The sequence below is a fragment of the Corylus avellana genome, chromosome 5 (assembly GCF_965113065.1).
Source record: "Corylus avellana chromosome 5, dhCorAvel1.hap1.2, whole genome shotgun sequence".
Taxonomy (NCBI): Eukaryota; Viridiplantae; Streptophyta; class Magnoliopsida; order Fagales; family Betulaceae; genus Corylus; species Corylus avellana.
In genome coordinates this window covers 9,626,137-9,639,817 of record NC_142494.1, presented here as the reverse complement: position 1 = coordinate 9,639,817, position 13,681 = coordinate 9,626,137, and the positions used below count along the sequence as shown (strand labels likewise).

The following is a 13,681-nucleotide window of genomic DNA, read 5'->3' as shown; positions in this document are numbered from 1 at the left end:
AGGCATAAGACCCTTTACCAGATTGCTCTGATTTATTTTAATATATAGATTGGGATGAAGTGGTGAATTGGGGAATTGTTGATCTTCAAGGTGTTTTTAGATTCTTTGGGGTACATATATAAAATAGTAGAGGTCTTGAGTTGGGATTAACTTTGTTTTAGCTTGAGGAGGAGAATTATAAGTAGCAGTGAACTTGTTTGCTGCTTGGGCACTTGAGTACCAGATTTTTCTGGTGTGTAATTTCGTTTGTTTGTTTTTAATGAAGCTTATTCATCCCAATTTTTTTTTTTTTTTAAAAAAAGAAAATGTAGATTTGATGATCTTATAGCAATTAGATTCACCCATAAATATGACAGTCGAGGAAGAAATTAGAATCTTGAAAACAAATGCTGAAGTATAATCTGCACAAATAATTAAAGGTAATTTCTGTACACGTCTGTATCAACATCTTTTTTTTCATGTGATGTGGACACAACATTCAACACCTAATTAATTGTATTCAAAGATGCAATCAAAGTTCTGAGTCAAGAATAGTAACCATTACTCATGTCCATGCATAGAGAAAGAAAAAAAAACTTGCACAGCGGCGGGTGGCTTGCAGTGAGAGGATCGAGTTTGGGGGTAGCCGTGAGCTATCCCTCAATTTGGGGTTGGCCGCGAACCACCCTCAATTTTGGGAATGAAACAAGTCACCCTTTAATTTGCAAGCCATCATCCTTCTTTTTTTTTTTTTTCTTTTTTAAGAGGGGTACTCTAATATTTTCCTATCTATTTGACAAATAATCTAATAGCAGTCTCGAATTTGATAAATTCAAATTTTAAATCTATTAAATTGAAAAATGAAGTTTTAAAGTATACCAAAAACAAAAGAAGTTGATGACTAATTTACCCTAAATAGTTGCTATTGTCATGTTACTTGAGGACACCCAAACATAAAAATTGTTGGATCTATACTATACTCAGTTTGATCTTTCACATGCTTACAGTTTAGAGTGGAGGAACAACCTTAATGAGCCGAGCCAGCCTACTACAGCTAATTAGTTGTTTTCTTCTCTTGTAATAATTCCATTCAATAAAATAAATAAATATCTTTATTATTGGCACAAAGGAAACTACAATTGATTAAATAAGACGTCATACAAATTAGTTTGTTATTATTGATTTGATTGTAACTCCAAGGGTTGGTTCAGTGGTTGGACAACTTGTGGCTTTGAGTATGCTCTTCAAGGTCTTTAAGTTTGAAACCCACGAAGTGCACTTGTGGAAACCTCCATGCCGAGGGCCTGTGCACTCTTGGAATTAGTCGGAACCAGGGGCGGAGGGAGGAGGGTCGAGGGGGGCCACTTGCCCTCAACTCCTTAAAATTCTCCTTACCCTTGAAGAAAAGAAAGAAAAAGAAAAAGAAAAAGAAAAAAAAAAAAAAATTAATACCATGATTATGGATTTATGCCCCCCATAGCAACTCTCGAGGGCAAATGCCCCCCTCGACCAAAGGTTTAAGATGATGCAGTTGAGATGACTCTAATCATTGTAATTTGAAACTTGCAAAAGAACAAAAGGTTTAAGATGATGCAGTTTTCAATATTTTTCTTAAATTATGAAAGAAGATAAGGTACACGCATGCAAGAGAAAAATAAAATAAAATAAAAAAAAGTACGATGTGCAACTTGCAAAGTACAAGAAAGAGACCAAAAAATATTTATAAAATTATAAAGTCTTGTCCACATGTTCAACTCTTCTCAATAATTTTCTTAAAGTATGGAGGAAGACATGGTACATGCTAACATGGGCGCAAGAGAAAAAATAAAAAAATAATAATAATAATACAGTGTGCAACTTGCAAAGTATAAAAAGGAGATCGAAAAATCAATTGTTATTTTTAACTTTCTAAGCCACATGTTTTATTTCGTGGAGGAATGTGCCAATTAAATTCAAAGAAGATGAGGATTAATTGCCAAATCTCCTTACATCTTACAAAAATTACAAAACTTTGAGGCATTTTTCTTCTTAAAGACTTGTCGATTTTTCCTTTCACTTTCCAACTTCAACGGAAAATTGAGGTATGTAATTAAATTTTTATATTTAGATTTAAATTTTTTATTTTTCATTTCACTGTCCAACTTCAACAAAAAATTAAGGTATGTAATTAAATTTTTATATTTATATTTAAATTGTTTATTTTAAAAAAAAATTAATTGTTTTTATACTTATATTGCTATTCTTGATAATTGAAGTCCTTTTCCGATTAATCATTGTTAAAAGGAAAAAAAATAAAAAATTACAATGATAGATTGACAGCTACATTAGCATATACAATAAGATAATAAATCAGGCCACAAGAACTACGATGATGAAGACGATGGATGTGATATATACAAGTTTGAAGCTGATGAGGAGGTGGTAAATGTGGTGGTGGGCAAAGAGACGAGACAATTGGTGAGAAAGATGTTAAAATAATAAATTTAATCATTTAATTAATATTTTAATATTTTAATATTTTATTTCGTTTGTGGGTTTAAAGTCTATATTAATAATAAAACATAACACGTAAAATACTTAATCGAAATAAAAAATTAATTATAAAAATAAGATTCGAACGCATGATCCTTACTTTGATACAACGTTAAATCACTTAAAACGTGACAAATGCAAAAGGTTATTGCAAGCGTGCAGTGCCCCCTAAGTATTGCATGGGTGATGGGTCTCAATCCACTCGCAATGAAGAAGCATGTATTGTTGATAAAAATGACAGCAAGTCAGCAATTATATCAATTTCAAACTAAAATATTAAGGTATCGATCGACTAATAACTGGAACAATGACGACATATATAGCCAACCAGACACACCAAGTCTATCTATCGTGCTTTTCTAGTCGTTGTGATGTCTCTCTCACGCACTAGGAAATTTAATTGGTACATTGCTCTAGGAAACAAAATGTGTGGCTTAGAAAGTTACAAATAACAATTGAATTTTTGGTTTTATTTTTGTGCTTGGCAAGTTGCACGCCGTTTTTTTTATTTTTCTCTTGCACGCATGTTACATGTACCATGTCTTCTTCCATACTTTAATAAAGAGATATGCTATAATATAATAGAAACTCTATATTTTACCCATAAAAGTTTATGTGGACAAGACTTTATAATTTTATAAAAAAATTTTGGCCTCTTTCTTGTGCTTTGCAAGTTGCACGTTGTACCTTTTTTTATCTTATTTTATTTTTCTCTTGCACGCGTGTACCTTATCTTCTTCCATAGTTTAAGAAAAATATTGGGAACTGCATCATCTTAAACCTTTTGTTCTTTTGTAAGTTTCAAGTTACAATGGTTAGAGTTGACTCAACTACATCATCTTCAACCTTTGGTCGAGGTGGTGGGGCATTTGCCCTCAAGAGTTGATGTGGGGGGCATAAATCCATAATCAGGTATTATAATTTGAAGAAAAGAAAAAACACTCAAAAAGAAAAATAAATTCTAAATACACCACAAATAGTCCATTAGAGTACCCATTAAAAAATCACACTAGTGTACTCGGTACCCGTTGAAACATTAGACAAATTTTTTTTTTTTTTTTAAAAAAAGGAAGTTAATTCTTTTTTTTTTTTTTTTGCATCTAATAATCTACACGAGTCACGACTACTTATTTTTTATTTTTAAAAGAGCAACACTTTTCAAATTTTTTTTATAAAAGTTAATTTTTAAATGATGTGTCAAAATTTCATGAGATTTATTATTTTGAAAAATGTGTCACAAACTCATAGAATTGAGACTATTAGAGGGAAAAAAAAAAAAGAATCTTATATATATATATATATATATATATTTAAAAGAAAGTACAATCACACCGGTCTACTATTTTTGTCTTTTTTTTTTTTTTTTTTTTTTTTTTTTTTTTAAAGGAAGTCGTGTAGAATGTAGAGTAGGAGGAGAGAGGCTTACATGCCCTTGGACGGCTGAGATCGTCCGAGGGTAATAAAATATTAATTTTTTAAAAGAAGTACAAATTGAATCATTATAAAACACTATATTAAATACATAATAAATATACTAGCAGGGCACCATAATATATATATATATACCGACAAAATGTTTGATAATTGTATAAATCAAAGAGTTAACACCATCAGGTTCACCCATACCAATTTTTCATTGAAAATGGGTAATCCTTATTCATCACTCTTTACTGCTTTCTTGATATGATCTCTTCTTAGTTCAGTGAGATAATTGTCTCACCAATTTCTAAAAGTACCAGAAAAACCAGTAGCAAGTAAATCCACAATATCAGCTTGGCTTTTATTGTGATTAGTGAGATAGGCGTTAGCAACCATGGACATATGATTCATCTTATTAAGCAGTTCTTGTTCAGACAAACCATCGATATTCCATTCATACAATTTATCAGCAGAGACAGAGAATTGGGATTGGAGAAACCTTTCTTCAAATTGTAAATCAGGAGGAGTGGGTTTTGAATAAAAATTCTTTGTAAAATTAAAAGGTTTAGATCCGTCAAAGATCCTTTGGAGTTTTGGCTCCATCTCAATCTTACCAAAGTGAATGATTTAGTTCGACAAAGAATAAATTCTGATAATAAGGGAGAGTCATGTAGGCAAACGTTTTATCATACCTAATGAAGGGATTTTTTGATCGATCAGAAAATGGATCATAAGAGGAGGCAAGTGTACTTGAGTACGGCATCTGAGAATCAGGAGAGAAGAGAGAAAATCTGTTGGTTATGGCAATAGAAGAAATTGGCAAAGAAGAAGCAAGGGAAGACTCTGACTTTAAGGTCAGAGCCTTGGAGTCGACTTTCTCTTTATCTTTTTTCCTGGCCATTGTGGCATTGCAAAAATTCATAAGGAAAGTAATCAGAACCAAAATGGTTAAAATTTTTATAAAATATATGCAAAATAATGTCAAAATTATTTTTTGCAAAGCAGAAATAATAATATGCGCCATGTGCTGGGGATTGGTATGAACAAAGAATTCTGGGAAAACACGACCGTCAGGGGGGTGTTTAGGCAAGACAAAACTCTGATGGTAATAGGGTCCTTATCCGACTCTAGGTCTGAGGACTGCCTAAACTTAATATCCAACCTATTAACATCAATTTCAAATTTTGAAGCAAAAGGTATTTGAATATTCACATCAAATTTAACAGTTGAAACACCAATTTCGTTAACAGAAAATGGATAAAGTAAAGCAAGAAAAGGCATTCCGAGAATTACCCTTTCACTCATATTTTTGACAAGAACAGTAGGAATATGAAAATGAATATTATCAAAACAGATATGGGCATTGTTTAATTCAGAATCAATGTGCAATTTGTTTCCACTGGCAGAGTCAAGTTTCTTAGTGGATTTTTCAAAATATTTACTAGGAATAAATCCTTCTTGAATGCAATTCAAATCAGAACCAGAATCAATTAAAGTAAAGACATCAAAAGCATAATCAGGGGAAATGGTAATTCTGACTTTTGAATACCATCTGGGAGGAACAACTTTACTGATCATACTGACAATCTTAACTTCATTGGACAAAGATTTATGACTGGATTCAGCCTCATCATCATGCTCAGTTGTTTCGTTATCAGAAACACGTCCTGGAAAACATTGGTTAAGATTTAAAAGCAAAAGCTTTTGTTGTAAATCTTTTTTTTCAGTACTAACATCTTGCAAGGCAATTTGCAAGTTGACAACATCTTTCTTGATGATACTAATCTCATGCTGCAAATCTGAGATCTATCTTTCTCTCGACACAGAGAAAGGTTAACAGGGGGTAAGTAAAGAGGAGAAGAACAAAACAATACTCATGGGGGTCAAGAGAGAGCAGGGTGTACATCAAGCAGCAAAGAGATCGGAACTCTTATGGCTCTGATACCAACAACGGAGGGGGAGTGATGTACATGCATTAAGATAATTTAAAACAAAGCAGTAAAACCAGCCATGAGGCGGTAATGACAGTTATATAATCAAAATATAGAACATAAATTAAAGACAATAAAGAAGCTGGTTTAAAACAAAGTTTGATATAAGCTTAAATCGTTAGAGATTGATAGGCTTACAAAAGTAAGTGATAGTGCTTACTGAAGTAAGTGACAGAGAAGAAGAAATGATAGGGGAATGGCTAGAGAGCAAAGGAGCTTCAAAAGATGGAAGGCTCTGGTAAATTGCTTCTTCCTTACAAAGGGGGAGGGTAGCACATTATATAGGCATTTTACAATCAAATAAAACAAAATACAATCATGAACCAAACAGTAAAAGCAGATGCCGCGTTAATGCAGTCAAAAGTGAACAGTAGGGGCACGTTCGGCGCCAAACTGGAATAGTGAAAGTAGTCAATTAGGAACAGTAGCTGTCGGCACTGTAGTGTCAGCAAACAAATCTTGAACAGTGAACAGTGCGTCTAAACAGTAATCCTGTACAATGTCGTCCGTGACAATGAACAGTGAACAGTGAACAGTGATTTTGCACAGTAACTTCAAATAGTGATGAACAGTGATCCGTTTGAAGATCTTCAGATTTTTCTTTGCTGTTGTCATGAATAGTGAACTCAGAACCAACCAATAATGGAATGATAGCAGCTCTTTTTCGATGGAACTTTTGGGAAATCTGAGGCCGTTATGGGCCAATGTTTGAGAACAAGGAGCTTTTAGCCGTTAAAGGGCCATTAGGTTTTACAAATCTTCAATCCCTGGGTAGGGATAGTAGTCTTGTGTGTCTTCATAATATGGGGCAGCTTGAAGGGAAATTCTTGTCAAAATTAGCAAACCAAGAATGATCAAAAATCGAGGTTTGGTAAAGTAGGAATTTAAACCAGGCATCGACATAATCATAACAAGTGCAAGGGATAGAAAATCCGTTAAGGGATTTTGCGATAGAGGGGTGATTACCCCATTCCTTTTCAGTGATAATCCTTTTGAAATAGACACTATGATACAGTATCTTCTGAGGATTAATCCTGTCAGGGATAGCTTTGAAAGAGATAGAATCAGTTTGTTTTAAGACAGCAGAATAATAGGCCAAATTTTTCTGGGGATGTTCAGGAATCCATGTGTGAATGGTTCTGGTTTCAACTTAGGTTAGGCCAAGGGTATATGTGGATAGTTTAGCGTCTAGGAAGGACATACTTAGGAAGTTTGCCTTGTGAGTGAGTACCTAGGATGAGATCCTATAAGACTTTGCCCAGTGAGTAATTTTGAGTTTAGTTTGTGTGTCAATATGTGGAGATCTAATTCTTCTGTTAGCTCCAATTCTAGTTTACCACCTGACGTGGTTAATTTTGAACAATATTCTGTTGAAAATGATAATAATTTCTGTTTTGATAAATAGAACATCCCTAAGCTTGACGCTAAGGATGTTTACACTACTTCTTGGTTTAAATCTTCTTTTAAATCTGAATATTCTGTCAAAACTGTTGAACAAACATTTGCTATTATCGGCAAAGATCAAACCATTAATCTTTTTGACAAGAAATTCATTAACGATTCTCTTGCTAAAGGTTATAAGTTTTTGCATATTGGTTCTTTTCAAGTTGCTGTCAAGCCATTGACTCGACTTGGTATTAATGCCTCTGTTTTGTTATGCTTGCGTGACGCAAGATTTGTTGATTTTCGTACTTCTATTCTTGACATGATTCAGTCTTCTCTTTTTAATGGCCCTGTCCATTTTGATGTCTTCCCTAATATTTCTCTTGCTTTGAATGATATTCATATTTTGAAAGCTTTGACGCTTAATATTTTGACTTCTAGTTATAATATGGAAGAAGGTAGCAGACCACTTGCTATCATCTACCTTATTTATTATAAATTGATGAAGACAAACCTAGATCCACAAGCTGTGATCAAAAATCCAGGTGAATCTACTTTGTTAATTCAAAGTTCTACTCATAATGCTCATATCAAAACTCCAAAAATGATTCGCTGGGATGAGATTGACCTCCCCAACGAGTGGCTTTTGGAAGGTGTTGCAAAACCTTCTCGAGTAGTTAACAATGCCTCTAATCTTGATTAATCCAGCAATATATGGATGGATCTGTCAAAATCAATTTTTCTAATTTAGGACTTTCAAGCAGAATCGAAAGACCTCTGTTCGAAAGACCTCTGTTGGTTAACGAACGAAGGAATTCTTTTGCTGGTTCCACAACCTCAGAAGGACTCCGACGTCGTGATAAAGATGTGGATGAGTCCCTTAACACTCCTCCTCCTCTTTGTCCTATTGTTAACCCTGATTTGAAACTCAAAGGAATTTCTATCGATTCCCAAGTTTCTTCTGCTTTTTACTCTACTAGAAATCATCTCCAAACGGATGACGAAGGTTGATCTATCTCTCCTTCTGCTTCTGATTTTAATGCTCCTCTTCCCACTGCTCATCATCAGTGTAATGTCATCACTGCTACTGCTCCTGTCAAAGATTTCTTTTCTGTTATTGATGGGGCTTGCTTTGTCCAAAGATTTTAGCTCAAAAGAAAATTGTGTTTTACGGCATGCTTACAGTGCCAAATATTCTGAAAAGGAACAAAATCTCATCAAGGTCAAATGGACTGAGATGATTATTAATTCCCAATCTCTCTCTTCTGATCCAAAATTTTCCTCTGCTCCTTCTAAAATTGAAAAACCCCTGATTTCTCTCCTTGATTTGAAAAAATCTTCTGGTTTAAAAACGACTTCTCAAATGAACCTTGAGAAAGTCAACAAATTACTTTCTGAGTTAACTAATGCTCGTGCCAGTTCTTCTGGACAAAATTTTGGTAATATATATATATATATATGTATGTTCTAAAGAGAGTCTGTTTTCTAGCAACATAGTTTGTTTTGAGCGCCCATATATGTCGAACCTCTTGAACAGCTTCCAATTAATGATTTAGAGTTCACCCGAATCCGTCTTAGACGCTTACAAAGGAGGCAAAGTCCCCGCTCACTCTGCCAATCAAGGACTAAACCCGATTCCAATGTCGGACTGTTTGCCAAACGAGGTTATCGTCGACATCTTCTCACGGTTGCCGGTGAAGTTGCTCATCAGATTCAGTTGCGTTTCAAAGGCATGGTGCTCTCTAATATCCACCCCTGAATTCATTTCCACCCACCTCAATCGCTCTCCTTCCAACCCCCAACACCCACCCTGCCTTTTAGTCAGCCATAGCGAACAAGAATTTTATACCCCAGTCACACACACCTTCCTTGTGTATCGTGATCAAGATGATGTAGAAGAGAATGATGATTTCTTTGCAAACCCATCATATCACATAGAATTGCGTGATCCATCTAACCATAGATATTCCTTGGACTTAGTTGGTTCATCTAATGGCCTACTTTGTCTTGTCAATATGGCTTTCATTAAGGGAAGGTTCTGTGTTCTCTAGAACCCATTTATTCAAAAAGCCATATCCTTTCCGAAGCCTAATCACCAATTTTTTTTTCATGATAGGATCGACCAATCTGTTGGCTTTGGGTATGATCCCATGACCGATGATTACAAATTGGTGAGACTTGTGTATCACCCACACACTTATCATTCACTTGTGGATCACATTCATCGACACACTTATCATTCAAATCTAAATGTTCCACCTCTGGTTGAGATTTATACGCTTCGAACCAGCATATGGCACTCTATTACAACTCCCGATCCTCCCTACATCATAGCTCGTCGGTCCTCGTCGGTTTTTGTGAGTGGAGCAATCCACTAGATCGCACACATTGTACATGATCTACAATTTCGCAATGTTATCATGTCATTTAATATGAAGGATGAGGCCTTTGGTGAAGTGGCTTTGCCTCAGAGTTTACAAGAACCAGACGACTTGCACTTCAGTTTGGTGCTACTTGATGGGTTGCTTGCGCTTGTCTCTTGTGAACATCACCTCCATGGCTATGCGTGTCTAACTGTGTGGGTGATGAAAGAGTATGGAGTGGTGAAATCTTGGACTCATCTGTTTGATGTTGAAAGTTGGGAGCTAACGTGCATCTTTGACAAGGTGATAGTCTTTACAAAGAGTGGTGAAGTTCTAGTGGACAATGGCATTTCTTTAGGACCAAGTAGCCAAGGTTATGTGGATCTTCACAATTGTTACCCAAGGGAGAATTTTTTGGGGATTTTTTTGGATACTTATGTGGAGAGCCTTGTTCTACTCAATATAACAAACCAAGTTCCGAGGCGACATGGGTGTTCGTCTAGTGGTAGTTAGGGCACAAAGAAATGCAATTACTTGATGCTAGTTTCACATTGTACTTGTTACTATAAGTTCCCCATTCCTATCACTATGATTAGAAAGCATGCCTTATAATGAATATCTCAAATAATGGTACCGATGCTCCATTAAAATCTTGTGTGTCTATCCTCTAACCAAAAAGAAGTTCCACTAGAGGAGTAACTTGTACTATAATGTTGTTCTACTTCCAACTGATGGTTGATAGGGATTATTGTTTGTTTATTTGTGTGTAGGTAAAGTTGGACGGAAAAATGAAATAGCTAATGGGGGTAGAGTCAGGTTTTTTGTTTTATCGTTTAGGGGATTGATAAGTGCTAAAATATATGTATTTTAGTCTCTTAATTTATATTTGTTAATTTCTTAGTTTTGTTAGTTTGTGCAATTTTATTTCCTTTTGGCATTTTCTTTGTTTTATAGGTTTTTGGAAGAAAATGAAGCACTTCTAGAAAGTTTGAGCATAAAACACAAAATTGGGAAAAGCTAGAGGTTTTGACAGTGCGATCGATCGCACTAGACCAGCAATCGAGCACCCAAAGCCAAGGAATGAGCGCAAGGCGTGCACTCGCAAGCAAAAGAAGAAACTCAAGCGCAATGTGCTCGAGCACATCACATAGACAATCGATCGTTGACCTACGATCGAGCGCACACGGGCCGCGATCGAGCACACCCGTGCGTGAAGAACAAGTCAGTTGCGGCCATAATTCATTTTCCTTCCATATTAGGGTTTTCCAAGTTCCACTTGTAATAGGACTAAGCCCTATGAATTTTCTAGGTTTACTAGGGGTTCTAAGATTTCTCTAGGCCTATAAGTAGACCCTTAAGCCTCTAGAATAGACACACAATTTCAAGGAGAAGATTTGGAGGCTCTTTAAGCTCAAGTTTTCGGGTTTATTATTTTCCTTTCTATTTTATTTAATGAAGATGTTTAACATCAAACTCATGTGTAACTAAACTCCTTAGTGGGGCTAGATTGAAGCACTAATTATGTTTCTTTAATATATCAATATTGGCGCATTTGTGATAATCATATTGTGATGCTTGACTTGATTAATTCTCGTTTTATCGAATTCCTCATATGTGTGTGATTGGTCATTATATGCATGTAGTATGGATTAGTTATTTAAGTCAATTTGGATGATCGAGTCCTAGGCTTAATAGAGTAACAAAAGAATCTCCTCACGGGTTCTTGGTTTAATCAACATGGAAACCGGGAGTAAACACCCATGCCCTAGGTTTCATGTGTTTGTCGATTTCCACAGATTTATGCTTTCTTAAAGAATAACTTAGTAGACACTCATGCCAAATCTATTAAGAAAGAAAAGAATTAGAGTAGACACCCATACCTAATTCATTGCTTAGGAAAATCAAGATTAGGGGTTTAAAAGGCTTGTAGCATATGCTAAATGCAATCGTACATCCCACGAAAGATGGACTTATCTTTTTGTTTTTCAGTTTATTTTCTGTTTTGTATTGCTAAGGGACTAGCAATATGTAAGTTTGAGGGTGTGATAAGCGCCGAATGTTGCACATTCAAGCCCCTTAATTTGCATATGTTAATTCCTTAGCGTTGTTATTTGTTTGATTTTGTTTTGTTTTTGTGTTTTCAGGTTATAAATAAAGATGCAATTAATTCCGTTCATTTTGGGCTTGAAAGCACACTTTGAGAAGACCTAGAAGATATGATTAAGCTTAACCAATCATGGTTAAGTTTAATCAAATAAAGGAAGGGATTAATTCGAAATTTCTCAAATTGTAGTCAAAATCGGATTGGATTCAAATTTGAATTATGCATATGTCTCGGTATTTTGACCATAACTTTCAGCTCAAATATCCGATTGAGGTAATTCAAGTGGCACTGGAAAGCTAACTAAAATTTCTACAAATCATTGTGAAATAGCATTTTCCTAATTCGGAGCGCCCCAATGCCAAAATCGCCCCGCAAGATAGAAACGCAATTCTGGGCGAATCCTATTCCGATTTGGACTTAGGTTTTCTTTATCCTAATTGGACTTGGACTTAAATCTCCGAAATTTATAGGATTACTAGGGCTTCTAGGACTCTCCTAAGCCCTATAAATAGGCCTCTAAGCATTGAGAAAAGACACACCGCTTTCTAGAGTAAAAATTGAGTAAATTGTCTTTGGAGCTTAGAAGATCATGAGCGGTTAAACCCCTTCGTGGGGTGTTGATGTAACCCTATCCAAGCACAATGGTTTGATTGTATTTAATTTCTAGATTTTCAATTTATGCATGTTGATTGTATAATTATGAGGATTGTTACACTTGATTTATGTTCTTAATTATTAAATGCAATTGTTCTTAAATTTCAAAATCAATATTTGTGAAATTCTTCTCTTGTCTTAGAAAGTATTTTACTTTTATTGATCTCAAATCATTCTTGTTTTCTGTGATTATGAGGATGATGGTTATACAATAAGTTTAATTGACATATGATCAATAGGATTTGATAGGCCATGCCTAGGGAAGACGGATTGTACTACACCCTAGTTTAGTGTAATTTAGGTAGACAGTCCGTGCCAACCGAAGATGGGTTACACTTATTCATTGATTGTATGTATCCTGTTATAGAATTTGATAATTTATACCTAGGGAAGACGGGTTGTACCGCGTCTTAGTGGTTAGGTGGACGATCCGTGCCAACCGAAGATAGATTATGCTTATTCTTTAATAAGGTAGTTTCTTGTTTATTTATAACATGTATAGAATGAATTTATGAGATTAATTATGATTAACCATTGTTGTGCGGATAGAGGTGAAGTCAATACCCTACACTCTCTCTCTTATTTTATATCTCTTTTATTTTCATGCACTTTAGTTTTAAAGAAAATCAAACCAAATCTCTTTTCAATTAAGTTAATTTTAATTTTTCGAATTTTGATAATAAAACCCCTGCAGTCCTTAAGGTTCGACACCCTCTCTATAGTTCTATCCTACAAGATTCGTACTATTGCGAGTGGTTATTTTTATAATTGATATTTCTGGTCACAAAAATACCACATCACTTCCCATTTCAATTCCCTCACCTTTCCAAAGACAATTTTGATAATTGGTGCATTCGCATGCAGGCGTTGCTTGGATCGCAAGATGCTTGGGAGATTGTAGAAAAAGGCTACGATGAGCCTAGTGATGAAGCTTCTTTGAGTCCTAATCAAAGAGAGTCTTTTCAAAGACTTCGAAAGAAGGATCAGCAAGCTCTCACTCTTATTCATCAATGTTTGGATGAAGCTATGTTCGAGAATGTGGCAAATGCAACAACCTCCATGCAAGCATGGGAGATTCTTCTAAACTCCTATCAAGGAGTTGATAAAGTGAAGAAAGTTCGCATTCAAACATTAAGAGGCGAATTTGAAGTTTTGCGAATGAAAGAATCCGAGTCGATTGCGGATTATTTTTTGAGGGTGTTGGCCATAGTAAACCAAATGAAGAGATATGGAGAAAAATTGGAAGATGTTCGAGT

The 13,681-nt window shown here is 35.1% G+C and overlaps 1 pseudogene; it reads left to right on the top strand.

Annotated features, from left to right (window-relative positions):
* The first annotated feature begins 8,944 nt into the window (after positions 1-8,944).
* LOC132181807 (F-box/kelch-repeat protein At3g06240-like) lies at positions 8,945-10,180 on the top strand (annotated as a pseudogene).
* Positions 10,181-13,681: the final 3,501 nt, after the last annotated feature.